The sequence below is a fragment of the Mobula birostris genome, chromosome 3 (assembly GCF_030028105.1).
Source record: "Mobula birostris isolate sMobBir1 chromosome 3, sMobBir1.hap1, whole genome shotgun sequence".
NCBI lineage: Eukaryota > Metazoa > Chordata > Chondrichthyes > Myliobatiformes > Myliobatidae > Mobula > Mobula birostris.
Window position 1 is genome coordinate 220,982,613 of NC_092372.1, and position 27,954 is coordinate 221,010,566.

A 27,954-nucleotide genomic window follows, 5' to 3' on the forward strand; every position below is an offset into this window, starting at 1 on the left:
GAGGGAACGCCTTGTCAGACCCTGGGGATTTGTCCACCCTAATTTGTCTCAAGACAACAGCAAACATCTCCTCCTGTGTAATCTGTGCAGAGTCCATGAACTCACTGTTGCTTTGCCTCTCTTATAAACGCGGTGTCTGTCCCCCAAGTAAATACAGATGCAAAAAATCTTCCCACCTCTTCTGGTTCCACACACAGATTACCATTCTGATTTTCCAGAGGACTAATTTTCTCCCTTGACACCCTTCTTCTCTTAACATATCTGCAGACTCCCTTTGAATTCTCCTTCACTTTGTCTGCTAGCCTTCTTTTAGCACTCCTGATTTCTTTCTTAACTGTTATTTTGCACTTCTTATACACCCCAAATACCTCATTTGTTCTACCTGCCTATACCTGCTGTGCATCACCTTCGTTTCTTAACCAGGTCCTCAATATCTGTCGAAAACCAAGGTTCCCTAAACCTGTTATTCTTGCCTTTTATTCTGACAGGCACATACAAGCTTCGTAAAAAAAACTCTCAAAATTTCACTTTTGAAGTCTTCTCACTTACCAAGCACAGCTTTGCCAGAAAGCAGCAAGTCCCAGTCCACAATTGCCAGGTCTTTTCCGATACCATCAAAATGGGCCTTTTTCTAGTTTAGAATCTCAACCCCAGGCCTATAATCTTCCATAATTACATTGAAACTAATGATATGACGATCACTAGGTGTAAAGTGCTCCCCTACACAAACTTCTGTCACCTGCTCTGTCTCATTCCCTAATCGGTGATCCAGTATCACACATTCCCTTGTTGGGACTTCTATGTTCTGATTAAGAAAACTGTCATGAACACATTTGACAAACTCTATCCTATCTAGCCAAATAGTTTACCACATACAAATTTTGTACATGGATGGGAGGGGTATGTCCGGGTGCAGGTCGATGGGACTAGGCAGAATAACTGTTTGGTATGGACTAGATGGGCCGAAGGCCTGTTTCTGTGCCGTAGTGCTCTATGACTCTATGACTTTCATTAGCACCGAGTCCAGGGCAGGACCTCTCCACATATGGTGTTTTCAGTTGTATAAAGAGTAAAAAGGAGGTCAGAGTTAATATTGGACCTCTGGAAAATGATGCTGGTGAGGTTGCAATGGGGGACAAAGAAATGGCAGATGAACTTATTGAGTACCTTGCATCAGTCTTCACTGTGGATGTCACTAGCAATGTGCCGGAGGTTAGTGAGTGTTAGGGAGCAGGAGAGAGTGCCGTTGCTATAACAAAAGAAGAATTGCCAGGCAAACTGAAAGGTCTTAAGGTGGATAAGTCACCTGGGCCAGATGGACTACATCACAGAGTCCTGAGAGAGGTGGCTGAAGAGATAATGGATGCATTGGTCAAGATCTTTCGAAAAATCACTTCATTCTGGCATGGTCCTGGAGGACTGGAAGATTGCAAATGTCACTTCACTCTTTAAGAAGGGAGGAAGACAAAGGAGAGGAAATTATAGACCAATTAGGCTAACCTCAGTGGTTGGGAAATGTTGGAGTCTATTATTAAGGATGAGGTTTTGGGACACTTGGAGACTAATGATAAAATAAGTCAAAGTCAGCATGGTTTCTGTCAAGGGAAATATTGCCTGACAAATCTGCTGAAGTTCTTTGAGGAAGTAACAAGCAGGGTGGACAAAGGAGAGGAGTGGATGTCACTTACTTGGATTTTCAGAAGGCATTTGATAAGGTGGCACACATGAGGCTGCTTAACAAGATAAAATCCTGTGGCGTTACTGGCATGGATAGCGGAATGGCTGACAGACAGGAGGCAGCGAGTGAGAATAAAGGGGACCTTTTCTGGTTGGCTGCTAATGACTAGTGGTGTTCCTTGGGGTCAGTATTGGGACCACTGCTTTTCACATTGTTTGTCAATGATTTGGATAATGGAATTGATGGCCTTGTTGCGAAGTTTGAGGATGATATGAAGGAAGGTGGGGGGGTAGGTAGTGCTGAGGAAATAATGTGATTGCAGCAGGACTTAGACAAATTGGAAAAATGGGTGTAACATGCTGTAAGCTTTCACTGCTAATGTAATGGCTTTTCTGTAATGTTCTACAGCTGGGAATCGCGGTCTTTTGCCAGGGAGAGATGAGGAGAGAAGACGCAAATGGAGAGAGTTGGTAGACCTCGGACGGAGTGGACTTGGAGCGAGGGTCTGAAGGTCAGCGACGATCGGAGAAGGTCGATGGTGGACGAACGACCTTACCAGTGAGCTCCAACGTTACTCAATAGACTGTTTCATGAGAAAGGGCCCTTTTCTTTTTTTGTTTCTTTACTAACCAGATAGTCAAATTAGGAATTATAAATCTCAATCGTTTAATCGCATATTGTGTACTGTTTGTTATTTTGTGGTACTGATTTGTAACAGGAGACACATTGCGCAGCATCCACCCAAATGAGATTTCTCAAGTTTGGCTGGGCTGGGGGCTATCACCCCCTATATTAAGCCGCTAGCTGAAGCAAGAGTTACAATTGTGGGGGCTATGTTCAGGATTGATTCTGTTGGACGCTGTGTGATCACCCTGAGCATTCGACCAGTGAGGTAGATATTCGTACTCCAGGTGAATTGCTAATTCGCCTGTTAAGTACTGTTAAAGTTGTGATTGTGGATGGAGATTTGATAAAATGGTGGGCGCAGTTCTCATTTTAATGCACACCAGCGCTGACATAGCAGTAGCTGGGAGCGGAGATTTCAAAGACAGGGTTCTATCGTTTCTGAGGAGTGAGGGGAAGGAGTGGTCGGATTTGAAATGTCTAATTAGTCCACGTGAAGAGTGAGGGACTGTTCATGGACGAGGAGGGGGAGAGTGTTCCTGCCCGGGGGCAGGGGGGGTGGGGTGGTGAAGGCCACGTGTCAGTTTGTCATCACCGTGAGGGCAGAGGGAAAGGAGGGGCAGGATCGAGCTGTGGATCAATTGGGAACTTCTGATGACAACATTCCCCAAGTTTACTGTAACCTGACTGCTCTAAAGACAAATCAGCTGCTGGAATTGAGCTCTGGGGAAGTGGCAGCTGCTCAGCGAGATGACCCAGGCATTGGTACCATTTGGGCAGCGGCCGAAAAGGGAGACATGGCTCAGGCAGAGAGGATGAAACACGCGTCAGTGCCTCCGTTACTGAGAGAATGGCCCAGGTTGGAGTTGAAAAACCAGAACCCATACTGGGTCACGTCACCACCAGACCGACCTTGGCATTGCCAGCTGGTTCTGCCTGAGAAGTATCGGAGGATTGTGTTGAAGTCATTTCATGATGATTCTGGATATTTGGGGGTGGAAAAGACCTACAGATTGCTCAGAGACCAGTTTTACTGGCCCGGATGAAAGCGGAGGTTGAACACTGCCTATGTGGGCAGCACCCTTGTCCCACTTGCAGAGTGCGGGGCCTCTGGACCTGGTGTGTATGGATTTCCTGGCAATAGAACCTGATGCCAGCGACACAGCAAATGTCCTAGTCATTACGGACCACTACACCAGATATGCTCAAGCTTTTCCTACCAAGGACCAGAGGGTGTCTATGGTGGCAAAAGTGTTATGGGAGAAGTATTTCATTTAGTACGGCCTTCCCAGGTGGATACATAGTGACCAGGGATGGGATTTCGAGAGCAGACTCATCCGTGAGTTACTGGGCATGCTTGGAATCGAGAAGTCGAGGACCACGCCCTATCACCCACAGGGTGATCCCCAGCCAGAGAGGTTTAACCAGACCTTGCTAGACATGCTCAGGACCCTGGAGATCAGCAAGAAGAGCAGGTGGAGTCAACATATTGGGCATCTGGTTCACAATTACAACTGTACACGAAATGAAGCTACTGGCTACTCGCCATATTATTTGATGTTTGGGCACGAGGCAAGGTTGCCCATTGACCTTTGTTTTGGGACTGACGAAGATGACTTACCATCAAAGGCTTATCTGAAGTATGTGTCTGGCATGAGAAGAGAGCTGAAAAGGGCTTATGAATTAGCTGGGGTCGCGGCTGCCAAACAGAATCGAGGGGAAAAAAAAGTAGGTATGATCAAAAGGTGAGGTTCGCCCAACTCCTGCTGGGAGACTGGGTCCTCATAAGAAATTTGGGGCTACCTGGAAAGCATAATTTGGCTAACCACAGGGCAGCTAAGCCCTATGTGTTGGAGTGTCAGATGCCAAATGTACCAGTTTTCCGGATGAAACCAGAGGACGGTTCTCCATCGGAACCACCTGCTGCCTCTGGGACAAGAGGTGTGGGTAGATCCAGAGCTAGACTTGGAGCCTACACCTAGTAAGAGGACTGTGGGGCGACTGCAGGGCCCAGAGCAGGAGAGGTTAGGCTGGCCCCCACCCCTGAGAGGGATACTGATTCGGAGGATGAGGACCTGGATGTGTGGTATATGCTCCCTTGTGCAAACTCTCCATTGACTGAGGAAGAGACCCCCCCGGCCCTTCTCCTGCTGAGTCAGGTGAAGTGGGGGGGGGGGCGCTATCTGTGGGCAGCCTGGGTTGTAGTGGGACTCTGCAAGGGATGAAGTGGGGCTTGGCCATGGGACAGTCGGTTCCAAGTTGCAGGTGGACACGAGTGATAGGTCGGGGTAAGCCTCTCCAGTAGTGTCTTAACCTGAAGAGTTAGGTGAGGGGGTGCGGAGGTCTCAGAGAATTTGGAGACAACTGGATAGGCTAGCGTACATAGCACCAGGGGAGCAGAGTGTGACCCCTACCGTTTTGGGGAGCTATGTCACTGCCTTGTGCACCTGGATTGGACTTTGTGTTTTGCAGGAAGGGTTGGTGAATTCATCTCAATGTCATGAGGACATGACTAAATTTGGTGGGGGGCAGAGTGTAACATGCTGTAAGGTTTCACTGCTAATGTAATAGCCTCTCTGTATGTTCCACTGCTGAGGTAATGGTTTCTCTGTAGCAGCAATGTCTGGGTTATGACTAGAGATAACAGGACATGTTAGCCAAAGAGCAGGATGTTGTTCTTTCTTGTGTGTCTGGGAGCCGGGAATTTGCGGTCTTTTGCCGGGGACAGATGAGGAGAGAAGATGCGAATGGAGAGAATTGGTAGATCTCAGATGGGGTGGACTTGGAGCGAGGGTCCGAAGGTCAGTGACAACCGGAGGAGGTCGATGGTGGACGAACGACCTTATCAGTGAGTGCCAACGTTACGCATTAGACTGTTTCATGAGAATGGGCCCTTTTCCGTTTTTTGTTTCTTTACTAACCATGTAGTTAAATTAAGAATTATAAAGCTCAATCATTTAATTGCATATTGTGTACTGTTTGTTATTTCGGGGTACTGATTTGTAACAGGGGACACATCGAGCAGCATCCACCCAAACGAGATTTCTTAAGTTTGGCCGGGCCGGGGGCTATCAACCCCTATATTAAGCCGCTAGCCAAAGTGAAAGTTACATGGGCAAAAAAGTGGCAGATGGAATACCGTGTTGAGAAATGTATGATAATGCATTTTGGTAAAAGGAACAATAGTGCAGACTATTATCTAAATGGGGAGAAGGTTCAAAGATCAGAGGTGCAGAGGGACTTAGGAGTCCTCGTGCAAGACTCCCAGAAGGCTAATTTACAGGTTGAGTCTGTGGTGAAGAAGGCAAATGCAATGTTGGCATTTATTTCAAGGGGAATAGAATATACAAACAAGGAGATAATGCTGCGCCTTTATAAGATACAAGTCAGACCGCACGTGGAGTATTGTCAACAGTTTTTGGCCCCATACCTCAGAAAGGATGTACTGATAATGGAGAGAATCCAGAGGAGGCTCACAAGGATGGTTCTGGGAATGAAGGAGTTAACATACGAGGAACATTTGGCAGTTTTGGCCTGTACTCACTGAGATTTAGAAGATTGTGGGGGGGATCTCATTGAAACCTACTGAATATCCATGGGGTGGAGGTGGAGAGGATGTTTCCTATGGTGATCACCATAGAGAGCACAGCCTCAAAATTGGGGGGTGACCTTTTAGTATAGAGGTAAAGAGGAACTTTTTTATCCAAAGAGTGGTGAATATGTGGAATGCTCTACCACAGATTGTGGTAGAGGCCAAGTTCGTGGGTGTGTTGAAAGCCCAAGCTGATTGGTTGGTGTATCAAGGGATGTGGTGAGAGGGAAGGTGTATAGGGTTGAATGGGATCTGGGATCAGCGATGATGAAATGACAGCAGACTCAATGGGTTGAGTGGCCTAATTCTACTTCTATGTCTTATGGTTTTATGGTCTAATCTCTGGAATTTGTTGCCCCAGGCAGATGTGGAGGCTGGATCACTGGGTGCATTTGAGGTGTAGGTTGACTGGCTCTTCATTGGTCAAGGCATGAAAGGTTATGGGGAGAAGACAGGAGAATGGAGTTGAGATGGAAATGGATCAGCCATGATTGAATGGTGAAGCGGAGACAATAGGCTGAATGGCCTAGTCCTTCTCCTATATCTTATGGTCTCAACTGCCGAGTTCCCTCCAGTGAACTGTTGTTTGTTCTGCATCTGATAAGCTTGTTATTGTCAACATGTCTGTAGAAAGCACTTGCATTCCTTTTTTTTTCACTGTCAACCTGCCTTCACTCTGCTGAGCAGTTCCACTCAACCCGCAACAAGCAGGATTTCCCAGTGGCAGCCATTTTGATGCTAATCTCCATTCCCAGATGTTGGTCCATGGCCTCCTCCACTGCCATGATGATCTTGAAGGAGCATCGCCTCATATTCTATCTGGGTAGCCTCCAAGCTGATGGCATGAACATCGATTTCTCCCATTTACAGTATTCAATTCAATTCAATTTCTACCATTCCCCCTCCCTGTTCTTCCATTCTTCAGTCTAGCTCCACTTTTACCTCTTATCTTCTCCTCACCTGCCCATCTCCTCTCTCTGGTGTCCCTCCTCCTCCCCTTTCTCTCATGGTCCACTGTTATCCCCAATCAGATTCCTTCTTCAACCCTTTACATTTTCCACCTGTTACCTCCCAGTTTTTTACTTCAACCCCCCTCTCTCACCCATGCACCTGCCCCCTCACCTGGTCTCACCTATCACCTGCCAGCTTCTACCCTTTCCGCTCGCCCTACATTCTTATTCTGCCTTCTTCCGCCTTCCTTTCCAAACCTGAAGAAGCGTCTTGGCCAGAAACATCAATTGTTTATTCCTTTCCATAGATGCTGCCTGACCTGCTGAGATCCTCCCAGCCTTCGCCTTTTGCTTCTCCCTTTTCATTTTCTCATTCTGCTTCCTCAGTGTCTCTGCTCTCCACCCCAATTTTAATTTTTTAAAGGCCCTCAGCATCCGGGACGTGCCCTCTTTGAACATCAAAGAGCACCAAAAGTTAATTTCAAGCCAAATGGTCGAAGTGGTCGTGGTCTTCATGTACAGGTGCCTGAAGTCACACACTTGATGGGTAAAGAGCAGGTCTTCCCCTCTAGGTTTAGATTTCTGAACGGTCCATGAACCCAGAATCAGGTTTCATATCACAGGCATATGTTGAGACACTTAACATTTTGCAGAAGCTGTACATTGCAATACATGATAATATAAGATATACATTACAAAAATAATATATTTAGAAAAATTAAATTAAGTAGTGCACAAGGAGGGCAAAAAAAACCCAATACTGAGGTAGTGTAATGTACGTACACATTCAGTAGTAACACTACATTGAGCGGTGAACACTACTACGTTATTCGTCTATATTTGCAATATTTATTTAGTAATTGGCTGCCACAAAACAAATTTCGTGACATACGTCAGTGATAATAAACCAGATTCTATATATTGGCGAGACCCGACGCAGACTGGGAGATCGTTTTGCTGAACATCTACGCTCTGTCCGCCAGAGAAAGCAGGATCTCCCAGTGGCCACACATTTTAATTCCACATCCCATTCCCATTCTGACATGTCTATCCACGGCCTCCTCTACTGTAAAGATGAAGTCACAGTCAGGTTGGAGGAACAACACCTTATATTCTGTCTGGGTAGCCTCCAACCTGATGGCATGAACATTGACTTCTCAAACTTCCGCTAATGCCCCACCTCCCCCTCATACCCCATCCATTATTTATTTCTATACACATATTCTTTCTCTCTCTCTCCTTTTTCTCCCTCTGTCCCTCTGACTATACCCCTTGCCCATCCTCTGGGCTTTCCCCCCCCTCCCCCGTTTCTTTCTCCCTGGGCCTCCTGTCCCATGATCCTCTGATATCCCCTTTGCCAATCACCTGTCCAGCTCTTGGCCCCATCCCTCCCCCTCCTGTCTTCTCCTATCATTTTGGATATCCCCCTCTCCCTCCAACTTTCAAATCTCTTACTAGCTCTTCTTTCAGTTAGTCCTGACGAAGGGTTTCGGCCCGAAATGTCGACTGTACCTCTTCCTAGAGATGCTGTCTGACCTGCTGCGTTCACCAGCAATTTTTATGTGTGTTGCTTGAAATTCCAGCATCTGAAAATTTCCTCGTGTTCTGATTCTGATTCTGAAATACCCCAGTGACAGATGGACAGGATCCAGAGGAGGTTCTCGAGAATGATTCCAGGAATGAAAGGGTTAATGTGTGATGGGCGTTTGATGGCTCTGGGCCTGTACTCACTGTTTAGAAGAATGAGGGGGAATTTCATTGAAACCGACTGAATATTGAAAGGCCTAGGTAGAGTGGATGTGGAGAGGATGTCTCCTATAGCAGGTGAGTCCAGGGCCAGGGGACACAGCCTCAAAATATAAGGGCAAAGACATCTTTTTAGAAGAGAGATGAGGAGGAATTTAGCCAGAGGGTGGTGAATCTGTGGAATTCATTGCCATAGACCGCTGTGGAGGCCAAGGCATTGTGTATACTTAAAGCAGAGGTTGACAGGTTCTTGATTAGTCAGGGTGTCAAAGGTTACAGGGAGAAGGCAGGGGAATGGGGTTGAGAGGGATAATAAAGCAGCCATGATGGAATGGCGGAGCAGACTTCGACTTCCCAGTTTTTATTCTGGATGAAGAGTCTTGATTCCTCCCCATAGATGCTGCCAGAATTTCAGACCTCCTCCAGCATTTTGTGTGTGTTGCTCTGGATTTCCAGCATCCGCAGCATGGCTTGTATCTAAAAGTGGTCACACAAATTGATAGGGAGGTAAAGAAAGTGTATATATTACTTGCTTTTATTGATCCAGGTATTGAATTCAAGAGTCAGGAAGTCGTCCCATGTTTATAAAACTCTAGTGAGGCCACATCTGGAGTACTGAATTCAGTCCCATCACGCAATTACAGGAAGGAAGTGGTGACTGTGAAGAGGGTGCAGAAGGGTTTTACCAAAATGTGGCCTGAATTAGAAGGTTTGAGCTATAAGGAGTGGATGGACCAATTTGGGTTATTTTCTCTGGAGTGGCAGCGGCTAGAAGTTCGAAGGATCTTGAGAGGCTAGGATTGAGTAGACAGCTGGTAGCTTTTTCCCAGTGGCAAATGTCTAATGCCAGAGGGCAGGCATTTACGATGAGAGGGGGTAATTTCAAAGGAGATGTGCAGGGAAGGTTTTTTCCCCACACAGGGAGTGGTGGGTGCCTGAAGTGAAGGAGGAGGGAGAAGATGGCGGCACGACGCAGCGCGCGCGGCCACTTCGGTGGTGATGTCTGTTATCTGTCAAGTAGGGTGCTGTGCACAATTCTGATCTGATGGAGACAGACATGAGAGTATGGAGGAACATCTGGAGAAACTTCTGAAATGCCCGCTTCGCTGCCACTGTTACTCTGTGGTCTGGAATCTCCGGAGGAGAAGGCCCCGAATCCTCGGCTTTGCTTGTTTTGGCAGCCGGGTGAGGTCGAAGGTGCTCAGCAGAGGATGGCGCTCGGGAAGCTGTATCGGAGGGGCTGGTCAGAGGCTCGAAGTTTTCCGACAGACTGACTCAGTGTTGGCTGTGGTTGGGTGCTTCCAATGCATCGGCAGTTGTCGGTGCCTGGAGGTTTATGGCAGGGAGTTTCTCCCTATTGCCACCTTCTTTCAGGGACTCGGGAGTCGATCGACTTGGGGCTTTGAGACTTTTTTTTTACCGTACCCATGGTCTGTTCTTTATCAAATTATGGTATTGTTTTGCACTGATGTAATTATATGTTATAATTATGTGGTTCTGTCAGTGCTAGTCTTTGGTTTGTCCTGTTTTTCTGTGATATCACTCTGGAGGAACATTTTATCATTTCTTAATACATGTATGCATTTCTAAATGACAATAAATGAGGACTGAGTGTTCTCATAATCTAAAAAAATCTAAAAAAAACAAATGAGCTGCCAGGGCTGGTACGATAACGACATTTAATCCTCACTGATTTGACTTGATGTAAATGATGCATTTCACTGTATGTTTTGACATACTGTATATGTGGCAAATAAAGATAATCTTTGTTATTACTTGCACTGCACTCTCTCTGTCGCTGTGAATCTTTATTCTGCATTCTGTTATTGTTTTACTTTGTTCTACCTCAACGCACAGAACGATGATCTGACCTGCATAAAATGTATGCAGGCCAAGCCTTTCACTGTACCTCTTTATTCATCACATCTACATCAAACATACAGTGAAATGCGTTGCTGTGATAGTGAGGGGAAGAAGGCCTTGATATTGAACTTAAGAATCAGGAAGTTAATCCCAGTGAGGCAACACTTGGAGTATTGCTTTCAAATATTTTTTTTTAGATTATGAAGACACGTAGTCCTCTTTTATTGTCATTTAATAATGTATCATTTCTTAATGCATGCATTACTAAATGACAATAAAAGAGGACTACGTGTCTTCATAATCTAAAAAGAATAATGACTATCGCCCAGTAGCACTCACATCGACAGTGATGAAATGCGTTGAGAGGTTGGTCATGACTAGACTGAACTCCTGCCTCAGCAAGGACCTGGACCCCTTGCAATTTGCCTATCGCCGCAATAGGTCAACAGCAGATGCAATTTCAATGGCGCTCCACAGGGCCTTAGACCACCTAGACAACACAAACACCTACATCAGGATGCTGTTCATCGACTACAGTACAGCACTTAATACCATCATTCCCACAATCCTGATTGAGAAGTTGCAGAACCTGGGCCTCTGTACCTCCCTCTGCAATTGGATCCCCAACTTCCTAACCAGAAGACCACAATCTGTGCGGATTGGTGATAACATCTCCTCCTCACTGACAATCAACGCTGGCGCACCTCAGGGGTGTGTGCTTAGTCCACTGTTCTACTCTCTCTATACCCATGACTGCGTGGCTAGGAATAGCTCAAATACCATCTATAAATTTGCTGATGATACAACCATTGTTGGTAGAATCTCAGGTGGTGACGAGAGGGTGTACAGGTGCGAGATTACCAACAAGTGGAATGGTGTCACAGCAACAACCTGGCACTCAGCGTCAGTAAGACCAAAGAGCTGACTGTGGACTTCAGGAAGGGTAAGAAGAAGGAACACATACCAATCCTCACAGAGGGATCAGAAGTGGAGAGAGTGAGCAGTTTCAAGTTTCTGGGTGTCAAGATCTCTGAGGAACTAACCTGGACCCAACACATTGATACAGTTGTAAAGAAGGCAAGACAGTGACTATACTTCATTGGGAGTTTGAAGAGATTTGGTATGTCAACAAATACACTCAAAAACATCTATAGTTGTACCGTGGAGAGCATTCTGACAGGCTGCATCACTGTCTGGTATGGAGGGGCTATGGCACAGGACTGAAAGAAGCTTCAGAGGGTTGTAAATCTAGTCAGCTCCATCTTGGGCACTAGCCTACCAAGTACCCAGGACATCTTCAAGGAGCAGTGTCTCAGAAAGGCAGCGTCCATTATTAAGGACCTCCAGCACCCAGGACATGCCCTTTTCTCACTGTTACCATCAGGGAGGAGGTACAGAAGCCTGAAGGCACACACTCAGAGATTCAGGAACAGCTTCTTCCCCTCTGCCATCCGATGCCTAAATGGACATTGAACCCTTGAACACTACCTCACTTTTTTAATATGTATTATTTCTATTTTTGCATGATTTTTAATCCAATATACATATACCGTAATTGGTTTATTTATTTATTTTCTTTCTTCTATATTATGTATTGCATTGCGCTTCTGCAGTTAGGTTAACAAATTTCATGACACACGACGGTGATAATAAACCTGATTCTGATTGTGAAAGTTCTGGTTTCCAATTACGAGAAGGACGTGGAGGCTTTGGAGAGGACTGTGCTGTTGTGTTGGGAGCAGCTTGCAGTCGCTGCATTTACGACACCAACATAACATGCTCACAACTCGTTATCCCTAACATGTGTGGGGAAACCGGAGCACCCAGAGGAGACTCGTGGCTATGGGTGGAACCACCAACTCAACCTGGAGGTTAACCTTAAGGGTATCCTGTACGAAGACTCCCAAGTCCCGTTGCATCTCAGAACGTTGAATTCTCTCCCCACTTAAATAATAGTCTGCCCGTTTATTTCTTCTGCCAAAGTGCAGAACCGTACACTTTCCAACATTGTATTTCATTTGCCAGTTCTTTGTCCATTCTTCCAATCTATCCAAGTCTCTCTGCAGACTCTCTGTTTCCTCAGCACTACCGGCCCCTCCACCTATCTTTGTATCATCAGTAAACTTAGCCACAAAGCCATCTATTCCATAATCCAAATTGTTGATGTACAATGTAAAAAGTGGCCCCAACACGGACCCATATGGAACACCACTGGTAACCAGCAGCCAACCAGAACAGGGTCCCTTTATTCCCACTCTCTGTTTCCTGCCGATCAGGCAATGCTCTATCCACATATGTAACTTTCCCGTAATTCCATGGTCTCCTTATTTAAGAAAGGATGCGCTGACATTGGAGAGGGTACACTAGATTCACTGGAATGATTCGGGGAATGAGAGGGTTAACATAAGAGCAACGTTTGTCCGCTCTTGGACTGTACTCCTTGGAGTTTAGAAGGATAAGGGGAGACCTCATAGAAACATTTCAAATGTTGAAAGGCATGGGCAGGGTGGATGTGGCAAAGTTGTTTCCCATGATGGGGGAGTCTAGTATGAGAGGGCATGACTTAAGGATTGAAGGTCTCCCATTCAGAACAGAGATGCGAAGAAATTTTTTTAGCCAGAGGGTGGTGAATCTATGGAATTTGTTGCCACGGGCAGCAGTGGAGGCCGAGTCTTTGGGTGTATTTAAGGCAGAGATTGATAGGTATCTGAGTAGCCAGGGCATCAAAGGTTAAGGTGAGAAGGCGGAGGAGTGGGGCTAAATGGGAAAATGGATCAGCTCGTGATAAAATGGCAGAGCAGACTTGATGGGCCGAATGGCCAACTTCTGCTCCTTGGTCTTATGGTCTTATACAAATTCGTTATGGACACCAGCAAAAATTGGAGCCTGGTCTTACACCTGCACACTGTAACACATTGTGGTAATGTGCCAGTAGTGAGCCTCCCCACAGCATAGTGACCAGAGCTGCACAGCGTATTCCAAGTGTGTTTCCACTAACTGAGATGAGTTGAAATTTCACTATCTTATCTTCAGAAGATATGAATCCAAACCAACTAAATACAAGGATGCTGCCAGGGTTACTGGGCAGGCTAGGACTTTATTCTTTGGAATGCATTAGATTAAAGGGTTATCTTTTAAAGGTGTATAAAATCATGAGGCATATACAGTGGCTATAAAAAATATTTGCCACCCTTGGAGGTATTCATGTTTTATTGTGTTACAATATTGAATTGCAGTGGATTTAATTTGTTGTTTTGACACTGGTCAACAGAAAAAGACTCTTTTGTGTCAAAGCGTAAACAGGTCTCTAGAAAGTGATCTAAATTAACTACAAATATAAAACACAAAATAATTGATTTGCATAAGTATTCATCCCCTTCAATATGACACACCAAATCATCACTGATGCAGCTAATTGGTTTTAGAAGTCACATAATTAGTTAAATGGAGATCACCTGTGTGCAGTCAAGGTGTTTCAATTGATTGTAGTAACAATACACCTGTATCTGGAAGGTCCAACTGCTGGTGAGTCAGTATCCTGGCAAAAACTACACCATGAAGACAAAAGAACACTCCAAGCAACTCAGTGAAAAGCACAAGTCAGGAGATGGATACAAGAAAATTTTTAAGTCACTGAATATCTCTTGTAGTACAGTTAAGTCAATCATCAAGAAATGGAAGGAATATGGCACAGGTGTAAACCTGCCTTGAGCAGACCGTCCTCAAAAACTGAGTCACCGTGCAAGAGGGGAACCAGTGAGGGAGGCCACCAAGAGACCTATGACAACTCTGGAGGAGTTACAAGCTTCAGTGGCTGAGATGGGAGAGACTGTGCATACAATAACTGTTGCCCGGGTGCTTCACCAGTTGCAGCTTTATGGGAGAGTGGCAAAGAGAAAGCCACTGTTGAAAAATACTCACATGAAATCTTGGCTAGAGTTTGCTGGAAGGCAAGTGAGAGACCCTGAAGTCAGCTGGAAGAAGGTTCTATGGTCTGATCAAACCAAAATTAAGCTTTTTGGCCATAAGCCACACACCACACATCATCAAAACAACACCATCCCTACCATGAAGCACGGGGGTGGCTGCATCGGGCTGTGGGGATGCTTCACTGCAGCAGGTCCTGGAAGGCTTGTAAAGGTGGAAGGTCAAATGAATGCAGCAAAACACAGGGAAATCCTGGAAGAAAACCTGATGCAGTCTGCATGAGAACTGTGATTTGGGAGAAGATTTGTTTTCCAGCAAGATGAAGACCCCAAGTATAAAGCCAAAACTACACAGGAATGGCTTAAAAACAACAAAGTTAATGTTCTGGAGTGACCAAATCGGAGTCCAGACCTCAATCCCATTGAGAATTGTGGCTGGACTTGAAAAGGGCTGTTCACTCATGATCCCCAAGCAATCTGATCGAGCTTGAGCAGTTTTGTAAAGAAGAATGGGGAAAAATTGCAGTGTCCAGATGTGCAAAGCTGATAGAGACCTATCCACACAGACTCAAAGCTGTGACTGTTGCCAAAGGTGCACCTGCTAAATACTGACTTGAAAGGGGTGAGTAATTATGCAATCAATTATTTTGTGTTTTATATTTGTAATTAACTTAGATCACTTTGCAGAGATTTGTTTTTCTGTTGATCTGAGTCAAAAACAGCCAAATTAAATTTAGTGTGATTCATAGAAATATAGAAAACCTACAGCACAATACCAGCCCTTTGTCCCACAATGCTGTGTCGAACATGTACTTTACAGGTTACCAGGGGTTACCTATAGCCCTCTATTTTTCTAAGCTCCATGTACCTATCCAGGAGTCTCTTAAAAGACCCTATTGTATCTGCCTCCATCATCGCCAGCAGCCCATTCCACGCACTCACCACTCTCTCCATAAAAAAACTTACCCCTGACATTCCTTCTGTACCTACTTCCAAGTACCTTAAAACTGTGCCCTCTCATGTTAGCTACTTCAGCCCTGGGAAAAAGCCTCTGACTATCCACATGATCAATGCCTCTCATCATCTTATACACCTCTATCAGGTCACCTCTCATTCTCCGACACTCCAAGGAGAAAAGGCCGAGTTCACTCAACCTGTTTTCATAAGGCATGCTCCCCCATCCAGGCAACATCCTTGTAAATCTCCTCTGCATAGTTTCCACATCCTTCCTGTAGTGAGGCAACCAGAACTGAGCACAGTACTCCAAGTGGGGTCTGACCAGGGTCCAATATAGCTGTAACATTACCTCTCAGCTCCTAAACTCAATCCCATGGTTGATGAAGGCCAATGCACCATATGCCTTCTTAACCACAGAGTCAACCTGCGCAGCAGCTTTGAGTGTCTTATGGACTCGAACCCCAAGATCCCTCTGATCCTCCACAACCCAAGAGTCTTACCATTAATACTATATTCTGCCATCATACTTGACTTACCAAAATGAGCCACCTCACACTTATCTGGGTTGAATTCCATCTGCCACTTCTCAGCCCAGTTTTGTATCCTATCGATGCCCCACTGTAACCTCTGACAACCCTCCACACCATTGACAACATTCCCAACCTTTGTGTCATCAGCAAATTTATTAACCCATCCCTTCACTTCCTCATCCACGTCATTTATAAAAATCACGAAGAGAAGAGGACTCAGAATAGATCCCTGAGGGACACGACTGGTCACAAACCTCCATGCAGAATATGACCCATCGAAAACCACACTTTGCCTTCTGTGGGCAAGCCAGTTCTGTGGGCAAGCAAGGTCCCTTGGGATCCAATGCCTCCTTACTTTCTCAATAAGCCTTGCATGGGGTACTTATCAAATGCCTTGCTGAAATCCATATACACTACATCTACTGCTCTACCTTCATCAATGTGTTTAGTCACAGCCTTTTTTTTTAAAAAAAAAATCAATCAGGCTCGTAAGGCACAATCTGCCTTTGACAAAGCCATGCTGATTATTCCTAATCATATTATGCCTCTCCAAATGTTCATAAATCCTGTCTCTCAGGATCCTCTCCATCAACTTACCAACCACTGAGATAATACTCACTGGTCTAGAATTTCCTGGGCTAGCTCTACTCCCTTTCTTAAATAAGGGAACAACATCTGCAACCCTCCAATCCCCTGGAACCTCTTCTCTCCCCATTGATCATTGTCAGAGGATCAGCAATCTCCTCCCTCACTCCCCACAGTACTCTGGGGTACATCCCGTCTGGTCCCGGTGACTTATCCAACTTGATGCTTTCCAAAAGCTCCAGTACATCTTCTTTCTTAATGTCTATATGCTCAAGCTTTTCAGTCCGCTGTAAGTCATCCCTACAATTGCCAAGATCCTTTTCTGTAGTGAATACGGAAACAAAGTATTCATTAAGTACCTCTGCTATCTCCTCCGGTTCCATACACACTTTTCCACTGTCACACTTGATTGGTCCTATTCTCTCATGTCTTATCCTCTTGCTCTTCACATACTTGTAGAATGCCTTGGGGTTTTCTTTAAACCTGTCCACCAAGGCCTTCTCATGGCCCCTTCTGGCTCTCCTAATTTCATTCTTAAGCTCCTTCCTGCTAGCCTTATAATTTTCTAGATCTCTATCATTACCTAGTTTTTTGAACCTTTTGTAAGCTTTTCTTTTCCTCTTGACTAGATTTTCAACCGCCGTTGTACACCACTGTTCTTGTACCCTACCATCCTTTCCCTGTCTCATTGAAATGTACCTATGCAGAACTCCACGCAAATATCCCCTGAAACATTTGCCACATTTCTGCCATACATTTCCCTGAGAACATCTGTTCCCCATTTCAAGTTCCTGTCTCATAACTTAATATTTCCCCTTACTCCAATTAAACACCTTCTTAACTTGTCTGTACCTATCCCTCTCCAATGCTATGTTAAAGGAGATAGAATTGTGATCACGATCTACAAAATGCTCTCCCGCTGAGAGATCTGACACCTGACCAGGTTCATTTTCCAATACCAGATCAAGTACAGCCTCCCCTCTTGTAGGCTTATCTACATATTATGTTAGGAAACCTTCCTGAACACACCTAACAAACTTCACCCCATCTAAACCCTTTGCTCTAGGGAGATGCTAATCAATATTGGGGAAATTAAAATCTCCCATCACCGTTAAAATGTATTACTGGGCTGCCCATCTATCCATTCTTGCATGGTGGAAAAAAGGTCCGCCCTCCACCTCAGAAGAAGACTTCCTTACCAGCTCTCCTTAATAGCTCCACTGCAGTTAATAAGTCACATTTTAGTAACACCTTCGTGGTCGGCAGCACTATAAGAATTTGGAAGCAGATTCAACTACACATTAAGGCCCCAAAAACTTGTATTGACACTCCGATCTGTGACAATCATTCCTTTTTGCCTGGCCTGAATGATACTGTTTCTTTCACCTGGAAATAGAGAGGCATCTGTAGTGTAGGTGACCTATATATTAAAGGAAACTTTGCCTAATCTGCACAGTTACAAGCAGTTTACAATATGCCTGCATCTAGTTTTTTTTTAGATATTTACAAATTTGAGATTAGGTACATATTTCCTAACATAACTTCGAGGTTTTAGACAAACATGAGTCCCTGGAGGCAATAAATAAATTTGATCCTGTTACTTGTAGCACGGTGTCCTATTTTTATCAGATCTTACATAATGGAGCTCGGGTGAATACTACAGGTCTTAAACAGGCATGGCTGGATGAATTGGGTATAGAACTGACAGAGGAGGTCTGGGATGAGTGCTTAAAGAGTATACATGATTGTTCGGTCAATGTCAGACACAGACTCATACAGTTTAAAACATTACATAGACTCCATTATTCCAAAGAAAAGTTGCACAGCTTCTACCCTGATGTTTCACTGGTTTGTAATAGATGTAAATCTGTGAACAGTAACTTGTCAAGTTCATTCTGGTCGTGTTGTAAGCTTTATGCATACTGGAAAAGTATTTTTCACTGTTTTCTCTGAGGCTTTTGGGAAGTGGTGGGAACCAGACCCACTCATAGCCATCCTTGGAGCAACAAGCTCCCTATCTTCAGCCAATACGTATGAAAAAAAGGCTGTATTGTTTGGCATGGTGATTGCTAAGAAGTTAATCCTGCAAATGTGGAAAATGGACTCTGTGCCTACATATGATCTGTGGCTGAGAGAACTGGCAAATACTTTACATTTGGAGAGACTGAGACTATGTAATGAGGACAGAGGGGACATCTTTGAAAGGATATGGGGCCCTGTATTGGACTTTCTTATGGGGTGAGGACTGAGGTTTTTTGGTGCGGTGCACGTCTGCTGTGTATGTTTACTTTTGCCTTTATATTTTTCTCTCTTTTGCTGTTCAATATTTAATCTGATGTTGTTATGGTTGTGGTTTTCATGGATGTTTTTCTTAAAATAAAAGTTTAAAAAAATTCTATATATAAAAAAAATCTCCCATCATGACAACTGTTATTATTGCATCTTTCCAGAATCTGTCTCCCTATCTGCTCCTCGATATCCCTGTTACTATTGGGTGCACTATAAAAAAAACACCCAGTAGAGTTATTGACCCCTTGCTGTTCCTAACTTCCACCCACAGAGACTCCGTAGACAATCCCTCTGTGACTTCCTCCTTTTCTGCAGCCGTGACACTATCCCTGATTCAGTCTCTGACCGGAATCTCTGATTCAATGTGGTAAAACAATAAAACATGAAAACTTCCAAGGGTGGTGAATACTTTTTATAGGCATTGTATGTCAATTTTCCCAAGGTTGGGGAACTAAAACTTAAAGGATGTAGGTATAATGTGAGAGGTGAAAAAGATTTCAAAGGGACCTGGGAGCCAACTTCTTCATGTGGAGAGTGGCGGATATATTGAACAATCCATCAAGGGAAGTAGTTAAGGCAGGTACAGCAATAACATTTAAATTTTGGTAGTTTGTTACAGTGGGTTAGTGTGGGCACGTGGCCAAGTGGTTAAGGCATTGGACTAGTGACCTGAAGGTTCTGAGTTCGAGCCCCAGCCAAGGAAACGTGTTGTGTCCTTGAGCAAGGCACTTAATCACACATTGCTCTGCGACGACACTGGTGCCAAGCTGTATGGGTTCTAATGCCCTTCCCTTGGACAACATTGGCGTCGTGGAGAGGAGAGACTTGCAGCATGGGCAACTGCTGGTCTTCCATACAACCTTGCCCAGGCCTGCGCCCTGGAGAGTGAAGACTTTCCAGGTGCAGATCCATGGTCTCGCAAGACTAATGGATGCTTTTACTTAGTCTGTTACAAACTTGCAATTGCTTAGTATGCTTTCTGGTGGTCACAGTATGTGTACGCGGTTGTTTACATTGGTATGATTCTGGAAAGCACAGGAAGCTTCACTAGTTCTGCATTATTTGAATAGGTGTTTTCTGATTGGTTGACTCTTATCTGTGAATTTGAATGGAAATTTTTGTATCTATGTAGTTTAAAAATAATTCTTTTTTCTTGTCTTTTTACTTCTATCTCCATTCACCTAGTAGACCTGTATCATTGTCTATTTTTCAACTCTTTGTTCTGCTAACCCTAATAAAACAATTGTGAAGCAATAAGTTTTGTGTCTCTTTGCTGATTTCCAAAAGAACCTTGGATTAAAAGAATCAGAATCCAAAACTGTATTAGAGGGATATGTTAGAGCGATATGGGCCAAATGCAGGCAAATGGGACTAGCTTAGATGGACACATGTTAGCATGGATGTGTTGGGCTGAAGGGCCTTTATCTGTGTTGTATAATACTATGACCCTATGTAATCTGTGGCATTGGATATTTGTCACTTGTACTTCTGGCTGCTGGAGAAACCTAAATGATAAACATTAGATTTGGGCATATCTGCCAACATTTATTAATTCTTTTCCTCTTCCCACTTACGCTGTGTGACCTGCTGAGTCTCTGCGGGCGCTGCTTTGGAGGTGTACACATGAGCATGAAGTCCTCGTCGTTAATGATGGAGATCAGTGGTTTACGTTTCCAAAGGTCCTTTAAGGAAAGGAGGCCTTTACAATGCAGCACTGACAAAGTGCTGGAGGAACTCAGGAGGTCAGGCAGCATCTATGGAGGGGTTTCCTGAAGAGACTCATCCTGAAATGTTGATGGTTTATTCTTTGCCATAGGCTATCTGAGTTCCCACAGTACTTTGTGAGTGTTATATGATGCTATTGTGTGTCTGTAATGTTGCTGCAGGTAAGTTTTTCATTGTACCTGTGCACACATGCACCTGTGCAGGCGACAATAAACTTGATTTTGACTTTGCACTTGAGATTTCAGCAGTGAGTGGAGTAGTCCTGTAGCTACTGTTGTACTGACTGACACACGGCAGCAAAGGTGTTCACAAAGGCACAGGTGCACCTCAGGGATGTGTGTCCAGTCCACTGATCCACTCTCTACATTCCTGTATCAAGGATGTGTGTCCACTGTTCCACTCTCTACATTCCTGTATCAGAGAAGTGTCTAGTCCACTGTTCCACTCTCTACATTCCTGTATCAGGGATGTGTGTCCACTGATCCACTCTCTACATTCCTGTATCAGGGATGTGTGTCCACTGTTCCACTCTCTACATTCCTGTATCAGGGATGTGTGTCCACTGTTCCACTCTCTACATTCCTGTATCAGGGATGTGTGTCCACTGTTCCACTCTCTCTACATTCCTGTATCAGAGATGTGTGTCCACTGTTCCACTCTCTCTACATTCCTGTATCAGGGGTGAGTGTCCAGCCCACTGATTCACTCTCTCTCCATTCCTGTATCAGGGATGTGTGTCCAGTCCATTAAAGTAAAGGCTTGTGAGTAAAGGCTTGTGAGATCCGTTAGTCTTGCGACACCATGGATCTGTGCCTGGAAAGTCTTCACTCTCTAGGGCACAGGCCTGGGTAAGGTTGTATGGAAGACCAGCAGTTGCCCATGCTGCAAGTCTCCCCTCTCCATGACATCAATGTTGTCCAAGGGAAGGGCATTAGGACCCATTCAGCTTGGCACCAGTGTCGTCACACAGCAATGTGTGATTAAGTGCCTTGCTCAAGGACACAACAGGTTGCCTCAGCCAAGACTCGAACTCACGACCTTTAGGTCGCTAGTCCAATGCCTTAACCACTTGGCCACATGTCCAGTCCATTACTCTGCTCTCTTTACATTCATTAATTAATCACCCTAACCATGGACTTTTTGCTCTCTTCCCTTCCGGTAGGCGCTACAGGAGCCTCTGCTCCTGCACCAGAAGGCACAGAAAGAGTTTCTCCCCTGAGGCTGTGACACTGCTGAACCTCACATCACAGCACTAAGCCGTATTGCACCCATATTGTACTGTCTCAGTACTTCTATACTTGTGTGCTGTAGCACTTTTTTTATTCACAGTTATTTTGTAAATAACACTATTCTTTGCATTTCTGGTCAGATGCTAAATGCATTTCATTGGCTTTGTATCTGTACTTGGCACAATGACAATAAAGTTGAATCTAATCTAATGTGCTGACATTGGAGAGGGTTCAAAGGGGGTTCACAAAAAATGATTCAGAATCAGAATCTTTTATTATCGCCAAGTATGTGGACACATACAGGGAATTTGATGCCGGTTTCCCTGAGCGCTCGCTGTACAGAATCAAAAAGCAAACAAAACAATAGTGGAAATAATCGTGAACTATATACAATGAGGTATAGCTGTGTATGTACAGGTGGACTTGGTTTATAATAGACTAAAATTCAAGTGTTCATAAGATTGATGGCATTGAAGGGCATCATATGAAGAGCGTTTGATAGCTCTGGACCTGTACTCACTGGAATTCAGAAGAATGAGGGGGAATCTCAATGAAAGCTATCAATAGAGTGGATGAGGTGGGAGAGTCTAAGACCACAGGACATAGAATAGTGATGAGAAAGGAATTTCTTTAGCCAGTGAGTGGTGGATCTGTGGAATTCTTTGCGACAGGCAGCTGTGGGAGGCCAAATCTTTATGTATATTTATGACAGAGGATGATAGATTCTTGATTGGTTAGGGCATGAAGGGATACAGGAAGAAGGCAGGAGATTGGGGCTGAGAGGGAAATGGGTAGGCCATGATGAAATGGTGAAGCAGTCCAAATGGCCTAATTCTGCTCCTGTATCTTATGGCCTTGTGACTGTGTGGTTGGACACAACTCAAACTATCTACGAGTTCACAGATGACACCGCACTTGTTAGCGGAATCTCAGCTGGTGACGAGGAGCGAGATAGATCTGCTAGTTGAGAGGTGTCACAACAAGGACCTTGCACTCAATGTCAGGGAGATGAAAGAACTTACTGTGGGCTTCAGGAAGGGCAAGTTGAGGCAACACAACAGTGGAAAGGGTGAGCATCTTTAAGTTCCTGTGTGTCAGAATTTGAGGATTTGCCCTGGGTCCAACATATTAATACAATCATGAAAGCACACCAGTACCTGTACTATATTAGGAGATCTGGTGTGTCACCATATTCTCGATCGATGTACTGTGGAGAGCAGTCTGACTAGTTCATTACTGCCTGGAATGGAGGAGCCCCAGTGCAGAGGATTGCAATGGACTGCTGAGAGTTGGAGACTCGGGCAGCTCAATCACAGTCACAACCCTACCCATCATCAAGTGCCTCCTCAAGAGGCAGCTCCTCTGGAAGGCAGCATTCCTCATTAAGAAGCCTCACCACCCGTCTCATTACTACCATCAGAGAGGAGCTTCAGGAGCCTGAAGACCCAGACTCAGTGAATTAGAAACAGTTTCTTCCCTTCACCATCCGATTTCTGGATGGTCCATGAATCCATGAACACTGCTTCATTATTCGTTGATCTGCACAATTTATTTAGTGCTTTTGTGCTTATTGGTAATTTTGTCTTTGCACTGTACTGTTGCAGCAAAACAACAAATTTCACATCACATGCCGGTGATGATTCATCTGATTCAGTGATGGTGGGCGAGAGACACTGACCCTTGCTTTCCAAATATTTCTCTGCATTTGGGCAACCAGGTAGGACTCAGACAGGCCTCTCACTTAGAAGTTGTGGTCTTGGCAGGGTGGCACTCTGTCAGTACTGTAGTAGGCTAAAAGATCACATCTGCAGGTGGGGCAGTTGATGGAACCTCTAGCTGTCCACTCTAATACACCGTTGTCACATGCACCAAGATACAGTGAAAAGCTTGCCTTGCATAGAGTTCACAGAGATCAGATCATCACATCAGTGCATTGAGGTAGGACAAGGTAAAACAATATCAGAATGCAGAATAAAGTGTAAAAGATTCGGACAAAGTGCAGTGCAGGTAAACGATAAAGTGCAAGATCATAATAACCATATAACAATTACAGCACAGACCTTTCCTGTCCATATATCTATCCAATTTAACTTTAAATGACAATATCAAACCTGCCTCAACCACTTCTGCTGGAAGCTCGTTCCACACAGCTACCACTCTCTGAGTAAAGAAGTTCCCCCTCATATCACCCCTAAACTTTTGCCTTTTAACTCTCAACTCATGTCCTCTTGTTTGAATCTCCCCCACTCTCAATGGAAAAAGCCTAACCACGTCAACTCTATCTATCCCCCTCATAATTTTAAATACCTCTATCAAGTCCCCCCTCAACCTTCTACGCTCCAAAGAATAAAGACCCAACAGGTTTAGCCTTTCTCTGTAACTTAGGAGATGAAACCAGGCAACATTCTAGTAAATCTCCCCTGTACTCTCTCAATTTTATTGACATCTTTCCTATAATTCAGTGACCAGAACTGTACACAATACTCCAAATTTGGCCTTACCAATGCCTAATACAATTTCAACATTACATCCCAACTCTTTATACTCAATGTTCTGATTTATAAAGGCCAGCATACCAAAAACTTTCTTCACCACCCTGTCCACGAGATTCCACCTTCAGGGAACTATGCACCAGTATTCCTAGATCACTCTGTTCTACTGCATTCTTCAATGCCCTACCATTTACCATGTATGTCCTATTTTGATTAGTCCTACCAAAAAGTAGCACCTCACATTTATCAGCATTAAACTCCATCTGCCATCTTTCAGCCCACTCTTCTAAGTGGTCTACATAATGAGGTAGATTGTGAGGGCAAGAGTCCATCTGATCTTACAAGAGGTCTGTTTGAGAGTCTAATAACTGTGGGATGGAAGCTGTCCTTGAAACTGGTGGTACGGTGTGTGTTTTCAGACTGCACCTTCTGCCTGACGGGAGAGGGGAGAAGAGAGAATGTCTGGGGTAGATCGGGATTTCTATGCTGCTGGCTGTTTTACTGTGGCAGCGAGAGGTATGCACAGAGTTCATGGAGGGAGGCTGGTTTCCGTGATGTGTTGAGCTGCGTTTCTTGTGGTCACATGCACAGTTGCCGTACCAAGCCATTATGCATCCAGACAGAATGCTTTCTATGGTGCATCGACAAAAAGTGCAAGAGTCAACAGGGATGTGCTGAAGTTCTTTGGTTTTCTGAGTAAATGTAGGTGCCGGTGAACTTCCTTGTCCATGATATCAACGTTTACAGAGGGCATTGAAAGAATGAAGCCATGGTGGTGTCATCAAAGATGGGGATTTGTTTGCCAAAGGACTAGAACTTCAAAGGGAGATCATTGAATCGAAGGCAACAGACAAGCTCTGGCAGGATTCTCCTCAGGTTTAAATAGGAGCAAGAGGCTGAGAGTGAAGGAGTAAAGCAATTTCGGAGAGAAGTAATTTTTTTTTTTTTACACTGCTCGGGGAAAAGAAGCTAGACTGCGCTGGCGCGTGACATAAGAGTGCCAAAGGTTTAAAAAAAACAGCACCATATAGAGCGGGCAGTGGAGTGAGAGGGAGCAGAGTGGGACGGCTTTAGCTCAACAGGCTTCGGCGTGAACAGGCAGAGGCGAGGGTAGGTTCCAGTAAGTTTTGTTTTGTTTGTTTAGAGTAGAGAGAATGCCAGGCAGGATGTTGGAATGCTCCTCTCGCGGGATGTGGGAAGTCAGGGAGCCCTCCAAGGGTCCCTGACAACGACACCTGCAAGAAGTGCATCCAGCTGCAGCTCCTAACAAACCGCGTTAGGGAACTGGAGCAGGAGCTGGATGACCTGCGGATCATTCGGGAGAATGAGGAGATTATAGATTGTAGCTACAGGGAGGTAGTTACGCCAAAGGAGCAGAGCACAGGAAATTGGGTTACTGTCAGGCAAGCGAAGGGGAAAGGGCAGGCAGAGCAGGGTTCCCCTGTGGCCATTCCCCTCAACAACAAGTATACCACATTGGATACTGTTGTGGGGGGGGCGGGGGTTGACTTACCCGGGACAAGCTGCAGTAGCCGGATCTCTGGCACTGAGTCTGGTTCTGCAGTGCAGAAGGGAAGGTGGAAAAAGAGGAGAGCAGTAGTGATAGGGGACTCGATAGTTAGAGGTACAGAAAGGAGGTTCTGTGGTCGTGACAGAGACTCCCGGATGGTTTGTTGCCTCTCGGGTGCCAGGGTCAGGGATGCCTCTGATCGTGTGCACAGCATTCTGAAGTGGGAGGGTGATCAGCCAGATGTCGTGGTGCACATCAGTACCAATGACATAGCAAGGAAGAGTGAGGAGGTCCTGGACAGTGAGTATAGAGAGCTTGGTAGGAAGTTAAAAAGCAGAACCTTGAGGGTGGTAATCTCAGGATTGCTACCTACGCCACGTGCCAGTGATGGGTAAGAATAGGATGCTCTGGCGGCTGAACACGTGGCTGATGTAAGGGGCAGGGTTTCATATTTCAGGATCATTGGGACCTCTTCTGGGGCAAGTGGGACCTGTACAAGAGAGACGGGTTACACCTGAACTACAAGGGGACCAATATCCTTTCAGGGAGGTTTGTTAGTCCTACTGGGGAGGGTTTAAACTAGATTTACAGGGGAATGGGAACCAGGATGCCAGAGAAGATAGTGGAGCAGGGGTGAAAATAAATGATGTTAAAAGTTCATGCAAAGTCACAAATAGAAGGGTTGTGTGTGGTGGTAATAATCTTCTGAGGTGTGTCTATTTCAATGCAAGGAGTATTGTGGGGAAGGCTGACGAGCTGAGGGTGTGGATTGACACGTGGAATTATGACATTATAGCAATTAGTGAAACTTGGCTACAGGAGGGTCAGGACTGGCAGTTTAATGTTCCAGGGTTCTGATGTTTCAGACGTGACAGAGGCAGAGGAATGAAGGGTGGGGGGTGGCATTGCTAGTCAGGGAAAATGTTACAGCAGTGCTCAGGCAGGACAGATTAGAGGGCTTGTCTACCGAGGCCATATGGGTGGAGCTGAGAAACAGGAAATGTATGACCATATTAATGGGGTTGTATTGTAGACCACCCAATAGTCAGCGAGAATTGGAGGAGCAAATCTGTAGAGAGATAGCAGACAACTGCAGGAAACATAAAGTTGTGATAGGGGATTTTAATTTTCCTTATATTGATTGGGACTCCCATACTGTTAGGGGTCTAGGTGGGTTAGAGTTTGAAAAATGTGTTCAGGAAAGTTTTCTAAATCAATATATAGAGGTACCAACTAGAGAGGATGCAATATTAGATCTCCTATTAGGAAACGAGTTAGGACAAGTGACGGAAGTGTATGTAGGGGAACACTCTGGTGCCAGTGATCATAACTTGATCATGGATAAAGGTAGATCTGGTCTGTGGGTTGAGGTTCTAAACTGGAAAAAGGCCAAATTTGAAGGAATGAGGAAGGATCTAAAAAGTGTGGATTGGGACAGATTGTTCTCTGGCAAGGATGTGATTGGTAAGTGAGCGGCCTTCAAAGGAGAAATTTTGAGAGTGCAGAGATTGTATGTTCCTGTCAGGATTAAAGGCAAAGTGAATAAGAATAAGGAACCTTGGTTCTCAAGGGATATTGCAACTCTGATAAAGAAGAGGGAGTCGTATGATGTGTAAAGGAAACAGGGAGCAAATAAGGTGCTTGAGGAGTATAAAAAGTGCAAAAAAATACTTAAAGAAATCAGGAGGGCTAAAAGAAGACATGAGGTTGCTTTGGCAGTCAAGATGAAGGATAATCCAAAGAGCTTCTGCAAGTATATTAAGAGCAAAAGGATAGTAAGGGATAAAATTGGTCCTCTTGAAGATCAGAGTGGTCGGCTATGTATGGAACCAAAAGAAATGGGGGACATCTTAAATGCTTTTTTTGTGTCTGTATTTACTAAGGAAACTGGCATGAAGTCAATGGAAATAAGGCAAACAAGTAGTGAGGTCATGGAACCTATACAGATTGAAGAGGAGGAGGTGCTTGCTATCTTGAGGCAAATCAGAGTAGATAAATCCCCAGGACCTGACAGGGTATACCCTCGGACCTTGAAGGAGACCAGTGTTGAAATTGCAGGGGCCCTGGCAGATATTTTAAAATGTTGGTGTCTACAGGTGAGGTGCTGGAGGATTGGAGGATAGCTCATGATGTTCCGTTGTTTAAAAAAAGGCTCTAAAAGTAATCCAGGAAATTATAGGCCAGTAAGTTTGACGTCGGTAGTAGGTAAATTATTGGAAGGAGTACTAAGAGATAGGATCAACAAGTATTTGGATAGA